The sequence below is a fragment of the Acyrthosiphon pisum genome, chromosome A1, assembly GCF_005508785.2.
Source record: "Acyrthosiphon pisum isolate AL4f chromosome A1, pea_aphid_22Mar2018_4r6ur, whole genome shotgun sequence".
Taxonomy (NCBI): domain Eukaryota; kingdom Metazoa; phylum Arthropoda; class Insecta; order Hemiptera; family Aphididae; genus Acyrthosiphon; species Acyrthosiphon pisum.
Window position 1 is genome coordinate 78,725,326 of NC_042494.1, and position 18,948 is coordinate 78,744,273.

The 18,948-nt window shown below is 30.5% G+C and overlaps 1 protein-coding gene across 2 annotated transcripts in view; it reads left to right on the forward strand.

The window, feature by feature from the left end:
- The first annotated feature begins 6,424 nt into the window (after positions 1–6,424).
- The window catches only part of LOC100163234, a 61,127-nt gene continuing 48,603 nt past the window's right edge, over positions 6,425–18,948 (forward strand). Inside the window, exon 1 of one of the 2 annotated variants that reach the window (XM_001945004.5) lies at positions 6,425–6,716. The gene's annotated coding sequence lies outside the window, so the exon portion shown is untranslated. Of the gene's footprint in view, positions 6,717–9,723; positions 9,797–18,948 lie in introns of those variants that run through there. The other variant, XM_008183710.3, reaches the window with a different exon arrangement.

Consider the following 18,948-nt stretch of genomic DNA (forward strand, 5'->3'; position numbering starts at 1 on the left):
TTTGAAAATTTAAATTTTTTACAATAACCGGCATTAAATTAACGGTTTAGCCTCAAAACGATTTTTGATTATTTGTTTATTATTCAAAAAGTATGAGTCGTAGACACTTGAAAATTTTTACCAGTTTGTTTAAATTGAACATTTTTCTTTATATAGTTTTATTTTCAAAATATTTCACTAATTTTTAATCTATTTATAGGCAATTGAAATAATCGATTTTTTTTGATTTTTTTTTTATAAATGTTGATAAAAAAAAATTAGCTGGGACAAAATACTTGAAAATTTAATAGAAGGGTCCACATATGTTGTTCTAACTCCCATTCAAAAATTATAAAAATACATAGGCAAAATTTTTTTTTATAAGCATTTAAAGTTCAAATTTTGACTAAATACGTAAAAATTACGGCAATGTTCAAATAATCTTAAACAGAAATTCATAAAAGTTTTTCTTTTTAATTCTAAGATTTGGAAATTTAATACAAGGCTCCTAACATATTTTTACAATAGCAGTTGCAAAATAAAAGGAATACATTGTCACAATTTTTATTTATAAGCATTTAAAGTTCAAATTTTGACAACATATTATGTAAAAATCACGAAAATTCGTAAATTATTTTATGCTAGAAATTCATAAAAAATTTTCCTTTTATATCTAAGATTTCAAAATTTAATACAAGGCTCATAATATATTTTTACAATAGCAATTGAAAAATAAAAGAAATATATAGTCACGATTTTTTTTTTATAAGCATTTAAAGTTCAAATTTTGACTAAATACGTAAAAATTACGGCAATGTTCAAATTATCTTAGACAGAAATTCATAAAAGTTTTTCTTTTTAATTCTAAGATTTGGAAATTTAATACAAGGCTCCTAACATATTTTTACAATAGCAGTTGCAAAATAAAAGGAATACATTGTCACAATTTTTATTTATAAGCATTTAAAGTTCAAATTTATACGAAATATGTCAAAATTGCGAAAATTTGCAAGTAATTTAGTGGTTGAAAAATCGTAAAAATTTTTTCTTTTATAACTAAGTTTTTAAAATTTGGTACAAGGTTCTCCATAAGTTTTTCTTTAAAAATAATATATCCTAGACTGACAAATCATCTCCGTTCAGAATCGGTTTTCGTATACAATGATATAATATCATTGGATTCAAATTTAATTCCATCCATTACAGTAACCCACTTGTAACCTACTGTACAGCAGAGCGACATCCACGACTTACCCGCCTTTTTTTTTAGTTCAAAAATGTTACCTTAAAGGTTAATTTCACAATCAGCTAACCTGTGACTATATTATAAATTATATTGTACATGCATACCTATAGTATAATACCATATATTACCGAGATCTTATGATGGTAAAAAATAGAAAGAAAAAAAATTATAGACGTTGAAACTATTGCCAATATTGATATTTACATAACATCTGTTGGATAACCTAATAAAATGCACAAAGCACGGAATATAAATATAATTATATATAGGCATATAGCTAATAATAACTAATATATAAATTTATAATCCATCAATATTCAAATCAATGACATTATAAGTAGCGTGAAGGATAACTGAATCTTAATAATTTCCTCTCTAAAAAAATGTCCAACATAACCATTATAGACTAAGAAGGTTATATAGTTTATCCGATTAAGGTATATACCTTTTTATTATACATATATATTAATATATTTATATATATGATATAGGTAATAGTGTGACTGCGTGAATGTAACAATGTAACATATACCTAGCAAACATTTTATTAGTTTTATTATTTTTTTTTTCTGAAGAATGTTGGAAAATATAAATTTCCTAGAATTTGATATATTGACATATTGTATTAACGTACTATCGTTGACTATCTAATGACTATAATAAATACTTGAATTTATAATCAATGACATCAAATTATCAATTAAAAATATTCTCGTATATAATTGTGTATATCTACCTATATGCAAATGCATATAGTAATAACAGTTTTATCAGGTAATCGCGATGTTTAACTATTTATGACTTTAAGTACTTATACTAATTACTGGTATATTGTAATTTAAATTTGATTATTTTGAATTTGATTAAAACATTACGAAATATATAAAATTAATCAAATACTGATTCTATTTAATTTTAGACTCATAAATTATATGGATTTACATATGAAAACCGGGAAGTTTGCTGGCTTGCAAATTGTGTTTTCCTTACTTGATTTAATTTATCGTATTTTATCAACATAAAAAAGATTTTAGCTAATATTTGAGTTATTATCTTATTATTTACTATAATCCATGGGTATTACACGTACACAATGAGTAAATATACATAAATAACATAAATCATAAATGTATATGTATTGGTTAGATATGAATGATAAAAGTAAATTACATACCTAGGTATTGACTTTTTGAATATCGATAGTTCTCAACCAAACTAGTTAGGTATAAGTTATAACATATAAAATTCACTTTTAATTCAATATTTCTATCTATACATAATAATATTAAAAAAATATGTGTGTTTAATAACTACTTTAATAGTATAGGCGTATAGCTATTCGCTTAATATTTCCTAGTCAAATATTAAAATTAAAACCATTTTAGTGCGCTTTTTTCGTAAAAATTGAGTCAAGGATATTATACTAACTGAATAAAGTTCCTTATATTCTTTCACATACATTCGCACACATTACTATTATGTATTAACCGAAATAAAAATGAGTTCATTCGTTTTCTAAATCACATAATAATTACTCTATACGTACTATTACGTAGCTGGCCAAAATAAGAAAAAAATTACTTTTCACGTACGCGTAATATCGATCTATACACTATAATATTATGCATATGTATATTGTAATATTATGCATTCTGCGCGCAACCAATTTGTTTTATCATTAGATTATAAACGGTTACATATCAGGTATTGATTTAAAATTTGATTTGCTCGTATAGAATTCGAGAGGTTAATCATAATATAAATTATTTTTTTATTTTTCTAATTATCGTATTTAGTTATTGAGGCTTTTTAACAGAACATGTACCTATTAACTATAATATTAAGCCAGTGACGTAATTTCATATTAATCCGTAGGAGGTAAATTGTAAATAATAGCAGCATTAAATAAACAAGTAAACAACTAATGTCGAATAATTAAGTATTAATAATAGCTGTATACGCGCTTGTATAACCAATATGTATACCAAAACTGATCACTTTATTAATTATTATGATTTATTACAGGTAATGAGTAGAAAAACAAATAAGATATAATTAATAATACACATAGGTACTCGCATTACACAAAATATGTCACCTTAAATATATTAATTAAGTTAATTGTGTTTACATAAAAATAATAATAACTAATTACTCCATAGTTAATATCTCATGATTTAAGTGATTTATCTATATTTTTTTTAGTATATAATAATATATACCTATTTACCTATATAGTATACTAGCTGAATAACCGAGGAAACAATTGTGATTAATTAACTCCTTTTGGGTGTAATTTGCTCTGCATAAGTATGGAAGCAAAATCATATTATACCTATTTAATTTTTATCCATCGCACGTGGCGTTGCCCATGAGTTTCGCTTATGGTTATGCGAACAGTATATTATCAGGTAGGCAATCTACGGTAGATTGCGGAAACAGCAATATGAGAGATAAAATATATAGCCTATATATTAGTACAGCTTTGTAGTTAAAAAAAAATTGTATACAGTGTACCTAAAATAGTATTGAAGTAATAGTTGATCATTTCGGACTTTTAGGAGTATTTAATATGTATATATTAATATTTTTTGGGAGGTTATTTTATCGTTTAAAATATAATTATTGGAGTATTGGTGTACACACGATGCATGATATTATTTTTATCGATAAACTTCTCGGAACAATTCTTAGTGCCGTGCAGCACAATACGTATTGGCGGTGAATATTTATAATTGAAAATATGAGAAGAACCTCTATTCCAAATTTCAAGTTCGTACGTTGTGTAGTTTTTGAGTTACAGCGATGAGTGAGTCAGTGGTATTTGGATTTTATATGATGTATATATAATATATATATTAATATAGTAACATAATATATATTATAGTGTATGCATATTTTCTGGATTTGATGATAAAATATTTTTACGATCAATTCTAAAAAAGGGAAAATTAAATTATACAACAACAATGTGATGAAAGTCGTTGTGTCGTGTACATACTGCAGCTAAAAAACTGTGTAAATAATAAATATACATAATATCTTTATTAATAATTAATATTTAATAGGATTATTATTGAGATTCTGTGCGGAGTGAAACGTTATTTCAGTTCACAAGCAAGCTAGTTTCAATACCTACTGTAGAAAATATAATTTATCATTACGCGTGCAGCGTGCTTATACCCTTTTTTTCCAGTTATGCAATTATTCAAATTCTGATTTTGGAATTTTTAAATACACTTAAAGACGATATTTTTTAATCCTTGAGATTACTTTTATACTATTTAAAAAATGTCTTGTAGAGTGTAGACGTGTAGTGATACAAACTTCTATTTTTCAAACGAGAACCGGACTGAGCATGCTTAGTCATTCATACTATATAAATAGTTATTTAGAGTATTTTAGTTATACAATATTCTATGTATCATGGCTTTTTTACAAGAATTTGTGATAATAAAACTAAATAACTATTTAGGTATATACTTGCATGTTACGAAAACGTAATTTAATTCAAGTTATGTTGAGGTCGCGATTTATATATCATTGATATTATAGCAGAGAATGCAACGATAATCGCTATAGCAGAATACCATTAACACCGAATGTGTATTTAAGATATTTTAACACGACGTGAAACGCTAAAGTCTTCTTAACTGTTATACCCAACTAAATTTTTAAAGGCCAGAAGCACTACTCTAAATTCGAATAGTGTGGTATTACTGGTACTGGTACATTCTATAGTTAGTTTAATATACTTTATCGCGGAAATCTTATAGGCATACCTTATTACCTTACCTATAACATGACGAGTTCCGACCTAATTACAATTTTTTTACAATCTATAAATACATTAGTATTTTAACTGCATCGCAAGCAATAACAACGATTTTGCCGGAATGACAATATTATCTCGTCACCAATCGACCGCGAAAAACCACTAAAATATTTAGTATCAGCATAATTATGTAAATCGAGTGGTTGGAACCCAACGATAATATTTGGAGATAAGCTCGGGATTATGTTGAAACGTTTTCAGGGAGTGGCGGATTTTGGCCAGGGCTACACCACAATGACGTCATTTGGGGGAGGCAAGATAGACATTTGTCTGGTTTCAAAAGGAACCGGTGCCTAGTGGTTTTCGATTAACCATTATTAAATTATATTAGCGCAAAAACATGCTTATAATATAGTATATTTTAATAAATTACTAATTAATAATTGGAATATATTTATGTGTAGACGTGCCTGAAAGTTGGTATGTATGTAAGTACGTAATAAGTATGCGTTTTAAGAAGGAAAATTAATATAATATACTAATATGTGCTTGAAACCGGTTTTTTTTAAGGTACCCATTTGGGCAGTTCAAAACTTTTGACCCCCTCTATTAAAAACTTTAAATGACGCCACTGCAGTTGCACCAGATGTCAATTTCGTGGGCCTTCGAGGAAAAAACCTCGTTGGTCATAAATAATGAATACGATTGATATTAGGAACTATTTTAACTGCGCACTATTATAGCATAACCACAAAATATAATCACCCGTTGATCCTTTAAAAATTCCACTTTATTTATTATCCATGTATTATTCATCCTCTGTCGTTTAGTTTTTGTTATTTTGATTTGATTAGGTTTGAAATTTAAGTCCGACATTTTTTTTTAAGTAAGACATTTATGTTGTTTTCCACCTGATAATCTTATTCCAAATATTAATCCAGCTATAACTATTTTTGTTTTTTCGATTGTTAAATTTTTGTATGTTTGTAATGGTACATAGGTAATATTATAATGTATAAGTAGTATCTGTGCATTTGTGCATGACATTTTATGTTACATAGGTCCTATAACAATACTAATAATATTATACCTTACATAATATATGCTTTGACCTTTAATATTATTGTATTTATTAATTATATTCTAAACTTCTAAAGTACACGCTGTGTTTTATTAATTCATTCCATTAAACGTACAATATTATACTCGTTTGTTTATTAATGTCGTCATTAATTCTTCCGTTCCCCACAGAGAGTTTGGTTGCAAGTGTGATGCACGCCGTGCGTCAACGCAACCGCGGTAGCGTGTAGGCCGCGAACGGACCGGTTTGCCTACGAACACCGCTAGATGTCTCCGCCTCGTCGACTCGCCGCTTTTTACCGTGGACCCACGACCACCGGGACCGGTCACCGCCGGTACGAAGTTTTGTCAGAGTGTCAGTCACGCGTTCCCTCCAAAAACCGGCGCACGCGTTGATCACGTCGATTTTCCTATTTTTTTTTTTTAATTCCGCCATCGACAAGACTATACGTCGTGTTATTGTATATTTTATAACCGTTTTAACGTTTTCGTCGTCGTGAAAAAGGACTTACGGGGTTGACTTAATGCCGTAAACGGTCCAGTGCCTGGTCGCGTTAATCTCCACTGCAGCAGCAACAGCTCTGCTGCAGGCATCGATAGCGTACTGCACAAGACAGAAAAAACTAAAAAAACAAGGTGAGAAATCCAAAAATTATATTTTAAAATGGTGGTATTGGCCAACCGTACGTGCACATATTATAATATATACGAGTCGAAGTTGAGCAAAATATGTTGTAATTTATATTCAATAATAATATAATATTATGGGGACGTGGTCGTTATAATAATTAACGAACGCGTGTCATAATAAAAATAAGACGTGCCGCGCAATAGGTGTCTATAAAGTATATAAATGGTAATAAATCCTACAGTTATATAATTTAATAACTAATTATAACATTGAATCACACCTCGTGGACATTGGAATTCACAATTCATAATTTATTTTTGTTGGTGTCCGTGGACACCTATTGTTTTGGGATTGATCCACGGGTTAGGTTCCGCAGCCACAAATACGCGTTTTAGTAATCACAGATCGTGCTATGACAGTTGGTATAAAACGCGACTGATTAAGGTAAAATTTAATAATATCAACAAGTTTTGCAGTACCTTTAATTGAAAAAAATTTAGCTCTTTTAACGGTTTCTATTTCTTAATATTAATTGTGTAGTGAAAATATAGAAATATTAAATACATTTTCTATTGAATCAAACTGAATTATTAAAATGCGACTTTCATATGTCTGAGTTTACAAATGAGACTATTCATTGTGTAACCAGTAAACGTTCAATACGACAATACGTATTAGCTTTGACTTAAAAATATTTCGATTTACCTTTAAAATATGTATTATAACGCACTATATGCCTATCTGTACAATATATCAGAAATATTTCTGAAATATTAATTTGCTAGTATCCATCCTGTACATATTTTAAAGTAAACACGATATTACAATCTGCCATAATAATGTAATTTAGATTTTTCCTGTTTAAATCATATAAGTTATAACTTAATTTATGTGAAATGTATCAAAATAAAATCAGAACGAAACTATCAATACTATACCTATTACCTACTAGGGACCTAATAGTATCTACTAGGGAAATAAATACATATTTTACAATTATTAATAACTAGATAAATATATTCGTAATTTATATTTTTTACAAAATAACTTAATTTTGATGGTTAAAAAGATAAGTACACGGATACGCTATATAGTATGTGTACAAAAAATATTGCACTTTGATATGTGCTGATATACTACCTATATTATAACTAGTAGAGTCATTAATCAATCAATAAATTCCTTTTTATAATATTAAATAAATTGTAAATTTAATTATTGTAAGGATTTTATATCATATATTCTTATATGCATTTTCACATTCTCACTATACATATATATATAATTTATTATAATTATAATATTATATGGTAGAATATAAATTGGTATATTTAATATTTAATATTCAACATGTAAATTATGATCAAATGGAGTTCGATCATATTTTATACTTGAGTATATCTACAATCTATGTGGGGCTTAAAGATTATTTTGTAGATATTCCATCGTGATAGTTGATATTACTAATAATTGTTTTGCTGATCTTCATTTTCCTCTGTGAATAAATTTAAAGTTAGAAAACAAATTGCTTTCTTAAGTTACTTTTGTATTTGAATGGTTTTGCAAAAAAAATGTTTATTAGGTAGGTACTCTGTTAAATGACATAATATGTTTATTATAATGAATTTTTCAAGATATTAAAACTTAAAATCCTTTCAAGTATATTATAATGAATTTTTCAAGATATTAAAACTTACAAATCCTTTCAAGTATTTTCATACATTTTATCATATCTCATTTACATTTTTTAAATTAAATCAGAATAGTATCTAATACATTTTATCATATCTCATTAGAGTCAATATTGGAGGAATAGGTACATGCGTAATGCGTATTAGAAACAGGTCAGTATATAGAAATTCTCAGAGACGTTGTAAGCGAGGTTTAAGTTTCACCATTCATTAATTTGAGAAATGTCGGATTGTTCGATTTCCGTGTTTCGGCTATACAGCTATAGTTTGATGTATTATGTTAATTTCGAAAAAAATGTTCACGCTTGCTGATATATATATATCTACCTACTACCTAGCTGAATATAGTACTTATACAAATATGTAGTAATATTCTGCCGTTTTTTTAAGTTCGCAATAATACATCGTAGTTACTAGTAAGTATAGGTACCTACTATATATGGTACCTATATCATACACATACACATTACACACATACACACACACACTCGTTTTGACGAAGCACTTTTCCCTCCGGTCAAAGATAAATAGTAGTTTTCTGGTTTACAATAATACACGGAATGGCGAGGTGGTTGTATTTGGGCGTAAGGTGTCGGCAGACGTACGTGGGGGTTATGAAAATATATAGACACAGCGCAAGTGTACAAGAACCGAGAGTCTGATGATTTTTTTGCATGTAGGTAGTAGGTACCGAATTAATGCTGCACACGGGACTATACTATAGCTGTATGGCCGTGCACGCGCAAAAAAAATAAATACTTTCGAAATAGAAATCTGCGACGTCTGCGTCTGTTGCAGAAAATAAGCGAATTCATATTCTCCGGTTTTATATACTGTCTATAGTATACTATGTATATATTATATCGTGGGCTAGGTGTGTACCTATAATATATATTTATGTATAGCACAACATAATATTATTATGTTGGGATGATAGGTAATATTCTAGGCTTTACGTTCGTCTAAATTGAGTAAGCTTGCCATCGAATCGCATAATATTAATATGTAAACCTACATCACAAATCCAGAATATGTCAGAATATTGTCTTTATATATACCCATGCCGTGCCTCCGCATATCAAAGTACTAAACCGCGAGTTCCTGGAACTGGAGAATTTGAAGTATGACGGATGCAACGATGACTAAGTCGGATGTTCGTCATCTGATTACGGTGTGACATCATAATATTCTAAATGTGATGGAGACGCGTACAGAACCAATATACGATATTATTATTATGAACAGGTGCAGCGCATGTTTCGACTGTTCGCGGCGATGTAAAAATAATGGTTTAACAGAAGTGACTACGGTGGTCGTTTTGCATCATCATTGTCTGCGTTGCGGTTGGCGTTAAACATCATAATCCCAACAGTGCGAAAACTCGTTCAAAACAAGTAATAATGTAATATTATAGTTCCCGGTCTTTCGGTGATGAGCTTTGCGGCGGCCATCAACACTTTATACGTATAGTCGTATAGATATATACGGGTGTAATAAGTAATAACCAATAGAATAGAAGGCGGGTGTCGTTCGTATATATACCTATTGTTCGCGTAATTTTATAGCACGTCAAACTCGTCAGTTTGTTTTCAAATGTTTACATCGTTCGCTCGCTACTATATAGTGAAAACAATATTTATATACACATATAAAACGCTGTCGTTCGCGAGTACGCGTCTATATAATAATAATAATAATAATAATAATAATACATCACGTATTATATTGTTTAATCGATCGCGTACGAGACGGCGAGCGTCACCACCGAATGGTTTACGCGCGCAGACTTTTAATCAAGTCCGAGTAGGTAGTCACGCGGAATATGTGTGAGACATTTTTACTGCAGGTGGAAGAGTAAAATGAACGCACATATTTTAGTTAGATATACTAATTTCATACAGCTGTCGTCATTTTCACGGACATTAAACGTTGGGACGGAGACAAAACTGTGTACATTTATGCGTCTACGAAACGTATAAAATAATATAATATAATATACATAATAATATACATTATATTATGTGAATGCTAAAAAATACCGATCCCGAACGACCGTCGTCAGCCACTCAGCCCGTGCTGTAGCACTTTTCAAACAACAAATATAAAGAAATATCTCATCACGACGAGATCCTTGAAGTGTATATACCTATATAATTCATTGTGTATATGTACTAATGTTCAATAATAATAATAATAATTCACAAAAACGTGTACACACACGACGACGACGACCTGCAAAGATTACATTTATCGTATATACATGCGTATATATATATACGCATGTATATAATATTATATTAATATTCAATATAATATACCGACTACGCGTTTGGGGCGCCGTTGTACGGTTCGTCATCTCTTCTGTTGAATGTAAACAGTGCGTTGTATATTATGCTTATCGTGATGATGGTAGATGACAACAATAAACGTATTATCTACCTATTTAATAATCTAACTTATATATGCTTACATAGACGGTTTCACGACCCTAATAAGAGAACCTATGTGCTCTAATTTGTTTTAACCAAATTGATGGCGACAATAGACATCATTGGGGTGTAAAAATAACACTTTGTTGTTGGTTTTGAAAGATCTTGATTTTTATACGGAGAATGATTACTTACTGAAACGTTAAATTTGAATCAATTATAGAAAATTACAATTTAGGTACTGAAGATTATATTATGTCATTTGTTTTCATACATATACGTTTAGTTACCTAGGGTTATATTATGTATTTACGATAATTAACGATATGTTTAAACTTTAAGGCAGCAAAATTGTATTGCAATATTTCTAAGTTATATAAAATAATATAGTTGTCTTCATTACCGGTATTTAGTCTATTCCATATACATATATGTATATGTATTATGTATACCTATATATATTATATATGTTGAATATGGTCCCCTAAATCGAGGATAATGGTTGAGCAGCGCTATTAAATTATAAATATATATTATATAAACAAACTATACAGTAATATTATGTATTTACCGGGTTTCCGAGTACTTAATCGTGAAAAAATAATAAAGATTTACTGTGTCCAAACAGCTAATATCTGATTTTATTATCAATTTAGAAATATTATAAAAAGTTGACGTGTGGGGGCTACTGGATCTAAAATTATAGACGTCTGCGTGCGGTAGATGGTTATCGCACAATATTCGTGAGTTCGTGACAGAAAAAAATGTTTGCTTTATAGTTTATATACTTTCATATTATTATGGATCTAGTCTTCGTTTACCTATCTTCATATTACTTATACATATTTATAAATAGTAAATAAACGTAAAAATTTCCATTGTAGCTAGACCTGTTAGCGAAAGATTGTTATGCATATTATTTGGCAGGCATACCTTTGTGTATCAGCTTTACAGCAGCGGTCGTCGAGTGGTGACTCTTGTTCATTGCTGTATTTGACCCCGGTGTAATGCGTGCTGCTGGACACAATCGACTATCGAGTTGATTTAATTAGATATCGAGACCATAATACTATATTCAATTCTCCTTTAACAAAGGCGGTAATAAATAATAATATTCGTGATAATAACAATAATGTAAACAATAACACGTGAACGGACACCTGATACACCGCACATATATAAGTGCCTATCGTGTGCCCTTGACACATTGATTTCAGGTGATTATGTTACAAAACCACAAACATAAAGTGCCCATCCCCGGAGGCTCGGCAACGCCCGCGGAATTTTGTTCGACTCGGAAGCCTTTTTCAGATGAGTCTATTAAATTTAATTGTAATATACATTATAATCATGTTATTATAAGGTACCAGCTTAGCACAACGCGTAGGCTCTGCGATTCGTTACATTATTTGATTTTTTTTTTAATATTGAAGTCTCGCCGCGCGTCCTTGTCGAAGGCGGCGACTTTTGCCTATATATTGTACACCATCGTTTCCGTTTGTATCCGCGCAGCTTCCTACCTGCTTTTAACAAACAAGTTATATATACATACATATTTTAACTGGGTTATAACAATGCCGTTCCGAGGCTGATTTGCAGATTCGAGCTGATTTTGGCGTTAACCTTGAAAATCCCAAAAAAGTTAACAGGGCTGAATAGAATTGTTTACTACGTAACATAATAGGTCTACACTCTACGCTAATTGACAGACTATAAACATAATATATTGTGGACATTACAGATATTATTATGACTTTAATCACATAAGACCAAAATGATTATGTAGACCGTATTGTACGATATAGGTATTAATCTGAAAACTAATAAAACAGTGCTTTCATTTACAATAGTATTATTATTGATTGATATAAAAATTATAATTATACATTTTAATACGAGTGATTGACATTTTTCGAATATCACGGGGGTTACAAATTTTTTTGGTGAAGCGATAGTTAAAATCTTATGACTTTTTATTATTAATGGAAAATTAAAACCAAATAATTGTTGAGTGGAATGAATTATTACTACTTTTATTACTGCTAAAGTAAGAATACACCATATTCAATTATGGAAAATAGAGCATAAGTTTTTTAACTGTTGACCTCAGTCTTATTGTTTTTGATATAGAAGCAGCGTTTGATATACATGTCTATAAGACATGGGACGTGGGTATTGCTTTTATTTGAGAATCCTTGAAACGAGGAGGTTATGAAATAATTCTAGAGAACAATATAAAATATTTTAAAAAAAAATTATGAGTGTTTCCTAAGGCAATATTCATTAAGAGCCGTGATGAAGTATGAATTTATAAGAATTTAATTAATGAGAACAATAAACCCATAAAATTTGGAAATTGTATACATGTCTACAATTCAATTATAATTACAAAATAATATCATGTTCGGCATAGTCAATGGTTTTTTTTTATGTTTCAAAGAATAATAATTTGTAATTTTAATTTTAATTTTCACTGATCATAGTTCATAATCTTGTCGATAGCCCCTATATACTTACAAATACTTTTTTTAAATGAAAATAAACCCGTAGATTCGCCTATTATATAGATTATAGAGTGAAAACGCCACACACACACACACACACACACACACACACACACACACACACACACACACACACACATATATCGAAAGAGTGTTATGAAATCAGATAAGTTCCTAAGTAAATTACGCACATGATGAAAACAGAAATATATCTATTATATGAAAAAGTGTATTCAGCGTAAACCACTGCTGCGATGAGCGAATGAGTCATTCGATACTGTCCACCAGGCACCAACAGATTTTACCTTGTTTGTCCGTATATGGACGAACGACTCTCGTGCCGGGGGACACTTCTATACATGGCCGTAACCTTAAAAATCACTAACGTTAATAATACGCGAGTATTACTTAGATATTTCGTAGACGGGCAAACAAAATGTTCACCCCCGAAATTTGGAATTCTAACAATATATCGTACGTGACATGTATTAATATTCTGGATATGTCTGGCGCATTTGGAAATTATTGGTATTGCCGAAAACATATTATACAATTAATCCGAACGACATAATATTGTCCACGGACGGATATGCACCACACCACATTATTATAATGTATTATACTATATAGGTACGTAATATATTTATTTATTATATATAATAGCCGAGTGCATCCGATGGCGTAATACGCGGTGCATCGACGGGGAAGTGTTGCGGTCCAATGCAGACGACTACTATTATGTTATTTTACACACGACCATGTGCCCTTGAAATCTACACTAGTTTTTGGTCATGACATTGACGTCGTGACTCACTGGGTACCGTGAATATTAAATTAATAAGGGTGAGAATTATACTATAGAGTGTGAGCCGTCTCTGAGCATCTCTGTGAGGCCGTCACATATCAATATATTTAAATGCAGTTTCTCGACAGTAAACTTTAAAAATTTAAATTTAATGGCATACATTCCTATTAATGGTTATTGTGCAGAGCTGTTCTAGATTACAGCTGTTGAAAAAACAGTGTTTACATGGATTTATTGATTTTGGCATGGATTTTGGGGTATAACTATATGTGCCGTGTGCATGTCTATTACAACAGGTGATTCCTATACAATTCTATCAATTATTATTGAAAATTAAAACGCATACCAATCCGTAGCACTGGTCTTAAGCTATAACAAAGGAGAAAAAAAGAGTTAATTTCATTACTAACAAGTATTTATGTGTTTCAACGTGATATCCCCTCTAATCACCGAAATGACAAGGTTATATTTTAAATATTATCTGTTAGAAACATTAATCCAAAGCTAATAATTACCGACCAAATAGTATAACAGAGAAATTAGTACGACGACAATATAAACAGTTTTGTTGGCTAAATAAAATATACTTAACGTAGTAGGTACGTCATATTACATAATAATAAAATATTAATGCAACGTAGAAATACCTTTTTGATCTGTAGCGATCGCGTAATACCTTGCAGCAACGTAGTACGACCAATCCTTCTCGTTTAACGAGAATAATCTAGTTAATTATTTGTACACAGATCTACATATACGGCACATTGGCTATACACATAGTTCTAAGACGAAAAGTTTTGCACAATATTACGCGTGCAAATTTATCCCGGTGAATCAGACGGTAAGAATAATAATATAAAGTTGTAGGTAATTAATAATAGGAATATTAAGGGTACTTATAATTAAAATTGGACTTTTATCTGGGATGTGTCTATAAAATAGATAAAAAGAGGGCTAGATAAAAAAATATGTATTAGAAATAATTTATAATAGCGTAGTAGGTATATCAATATAAATTAATTAATCGTATAGTTTTAGAAGTTATAAATCATTATATAGGTATAAACGTATAAAATAGTGTAGACATATAACTGATTCGTATGTTATTAGACGGTTATAGGACTACACATTTTTTTTATATTAGCCATGATAAATGAAAGTAGGGTTTTTTAAATGTTATCTAAGGGTGGAGCTTCAGCCCACTCAGCCACCTCCCTATTCCCGCCACTGGGACTCTGACTCGTGACTCAGTAATAAAAACGAAAACGCGGTTCTGACGTCAGCGGTCGAAACGAATAAAATGAATCCGTGTAAATATGTAATATTCAGGTGCGTGAGTTTAGTTTATATGTGCGTACTTAATATTTATACATAGGTACCTACCTATAGTTAACTATTCGACAAAAGTTCTTTCATTAATTAATTTTCCGCTGGTCAGTCAACAACTGCGAACCATAATTTAGGGTGAAAGTACGGTCGTGTCATCTATGTAAAAGCACATGTGTTGTAACTATTATAGTCGTTGTTATTGTAGTAATTTTTTTCATTTTTATTTATTTTTTTAACGATAAACAACGACATTTATATAAAATCCTATATCGCTGCAATTTCTCATTGCAAACGAGCAATAACAATATTATTATTATTGAAACTATTAAAGTCGGTGCACATAAGTACATAAAATATAATATAATCGCAATCACGGATTAACCTCGTTGAACTTACACGCGGACGGATCGCAAAGAGGGAAAGTCAACGACGGCGGCAATCGTCATCGTACATTGCTTGTCAGATTCTGTGCGGATCGAGGGATTCATATTCGTTATACAGACTTAAAATGCGGCTGTAGGAGTGTGTTTTCCCTTGAATATCCTTACCTTCGGTAAAAAAATGTCCCTAAAATGTCCACCTAAATTTCCATTTTTTATCAGGTAGCTTATATAACCAGGCATCCAGTCTATGTACGTCGAAAATAAATATTATAACTGAGACTATTTTTCAAGTCTCGTTTCACATGACACATCTCACATGACATACTCATCCCTCGCGATCTATAACTATACGCGTAATCCGTATCAAGAAAATAATAGCCACGCATAAATCCACAATATATAGGTAATGTACTAATGTGAATGCAAATCGTCATCGCGTCCGCGAGAAGACTCCAAAGATCGTCCAAATCCTCTCGTCAGTGGTTTCTATATATTACGGCACTGTATATAGATTCCACCTCTTATTATATCTTAGCTCGCTATCATCTACGGTAACAAAATTCTTGTTATAGTACCTACCTACCTTTACCGCAAACATGTATTTTCTGTAATCAAATTCACTCGTTGTTATAATCATTATTTAACGTACAATTATTATTTTAATTTCTTAACCTGTAACTTTAAAAAACCCCTATGGGCTTTAATAACAACCATCGCATGTATATCGTGGGGATTTCTCGTCGCGAACGAACACAATAACAATATTGTTGTTATCGTCCGGAGATATAAATCGCAATCACGGATTAACCCCGTTGAACTTATAATATATACTCGGACCGTAGGGGGAAAGTCAGCGATAGTTGACCTTGACAGTCGTATGTACCTTAGTACCTTACTCGTTTTATATCACTGGTACAGCGATGGCGGCGTCGAGGAATTCGCTAAACGCCATAACATTGTAATAATATTAATATGTCTGTATATGCTTGTACTTATGTACCCGACGTGGAGATAATAACGACTGCGTCTCTGTCGTCGCGAAGTTGTGTGAAAGTGGTCTCGGTGTGGAATTCGCTTGCGTCCCGTAAAAAAAATCGTCGACAGACGAGCTTAGGAGAAAAAAAAACCGAATTAAATTTTTTTCTAACGTATAGTAAGTTATCCGCGACTGGTTTTCACTTTTAACGCGCGCGGAGAAATCATTATTATTCCGTTCTCGATCTGGGTCAACACCAAAAATATGTTATATTATGTGCATATGCGCACACATATGTCTCTTGTACGTAGGTACCTACCTAAGTATATGTATGATTTTGAATACGATTCCATGATGGAGAGGGAAGTGGGAGCAGGTATATAATAATTATATTATTATGATGTATATACCTATCTTACGGACTGCACAGGGCGAGCGAACGGTATATATACATTTTAAAACCAGCGCGCAATCGTTCGCCCCGTGGCCACAGATCATAATAGCTATTCGTTTATTATAATAATTGTTATTACGCGAACGGTGGCCAGGGCGCACCGTTTGAAATAATAACGTGCATAATAATTATTACATATTATTATTATAATATACGACTTGAAATATATAATATAATTTTGTATATATACGGTTGATAATATAATCAAGACAGATATAATATAATAATAATATTAAGTATTTTATTATTATTATTATTATTACATATACGCGTAAGTACCTATATAAATTTAGCTACCTGTTTTTATTGCAGCACTACCATACGTACCTACTACCTATACGTATATTATCGTTTATGTCCTAATAACATTCGTATCGAGATAAAAAAAAATTTCGTTTTTCGATTCGACTGTAAGCCTTTATATATTAATATTATGTGTCCGTCTGCCCCGGTTAAACGTATAATAAATAAAATACAAGTACCTAATCGACCGTCCGCTTTAATAATCCTGTCACGAATATAATATATAGTATTGACCAACACTACTAAGTACAATATATTATTATTGTTATACATTTGGACGACCAAATATTTGTATTGTAACAACGAGAAAAAAAAACCAGATAGTATGATGTCAACCACGATTTGCCAAAAAAAAAAAATCCTTATCCGGTTGAAACGGGTATCAGACATGTATTATTCGCAGACATGTAGGAGATTTTTTCCACCATTTATACCTCGTTTATAATGCGTATTCGTACACATAATAATACTATATACGATGAGGTACATATCTTGCAGACACCAGCCAATAATTGCGTTAAAAACTGCATTCGTAAAATATATTATAATATTATGATGAGCGTAATTCTTAAAGTACACTTCTGCTGTATAATAATTTGCCAACGTAATGCTTTACTGCATCATGTAAGCAGTATATAATATGTATATATTATTCAAATCGCACTTCATCGTACGAATATAATATCATATGCGATGTTCAAATTTTTGTTTCGACATTATTAATCAATATTTCAGGATTATTTTTAAACGACGGTTAATATAATAATAAATAACACGTTATTTTATCAGACTGATCTTGATTTATGTGTCATTAACTCGTTCGGTTTAGATTTGAATCGAATTGTAATTTGAATACCTTTTGCAGGCCACACCTTCATGCTGGGCGTTAATATGCTAAAAATCGGATTACATTACTGTGCATCAAACATAATTAGAGGAATTAATTTGTTCGCACCCAATGATGTACTCCTACAAAAAATATGATCGCTGTAATTGTAATTTGTAATAAAATCGTGTACCGTTTTAACAATTTAAAATATTGAATAAGTTATAACTACTGCAGCAGTTTAGAATTATAATATACAATAAAGTATCAACTATCAACGTGTATCTACATTTTAGAAGTATGAAATTAATCTCTATGTTTATAACATAAAATGTGAATTATTATGTTTAAATATATTTTTAGAGTGCAAATAATTTTTACATATAACATTTAAAAATGCCTGTACAATTATTTTTGGTTAAAAATTATTAGTTCTATTCTTAAATGTATATCTTTAATCTTTTTAGCATAATAGGAATTATTATGGTTACCTAGGTTAGGTTTTAAACAAAATATATTTTATTTTTTACTTTAATA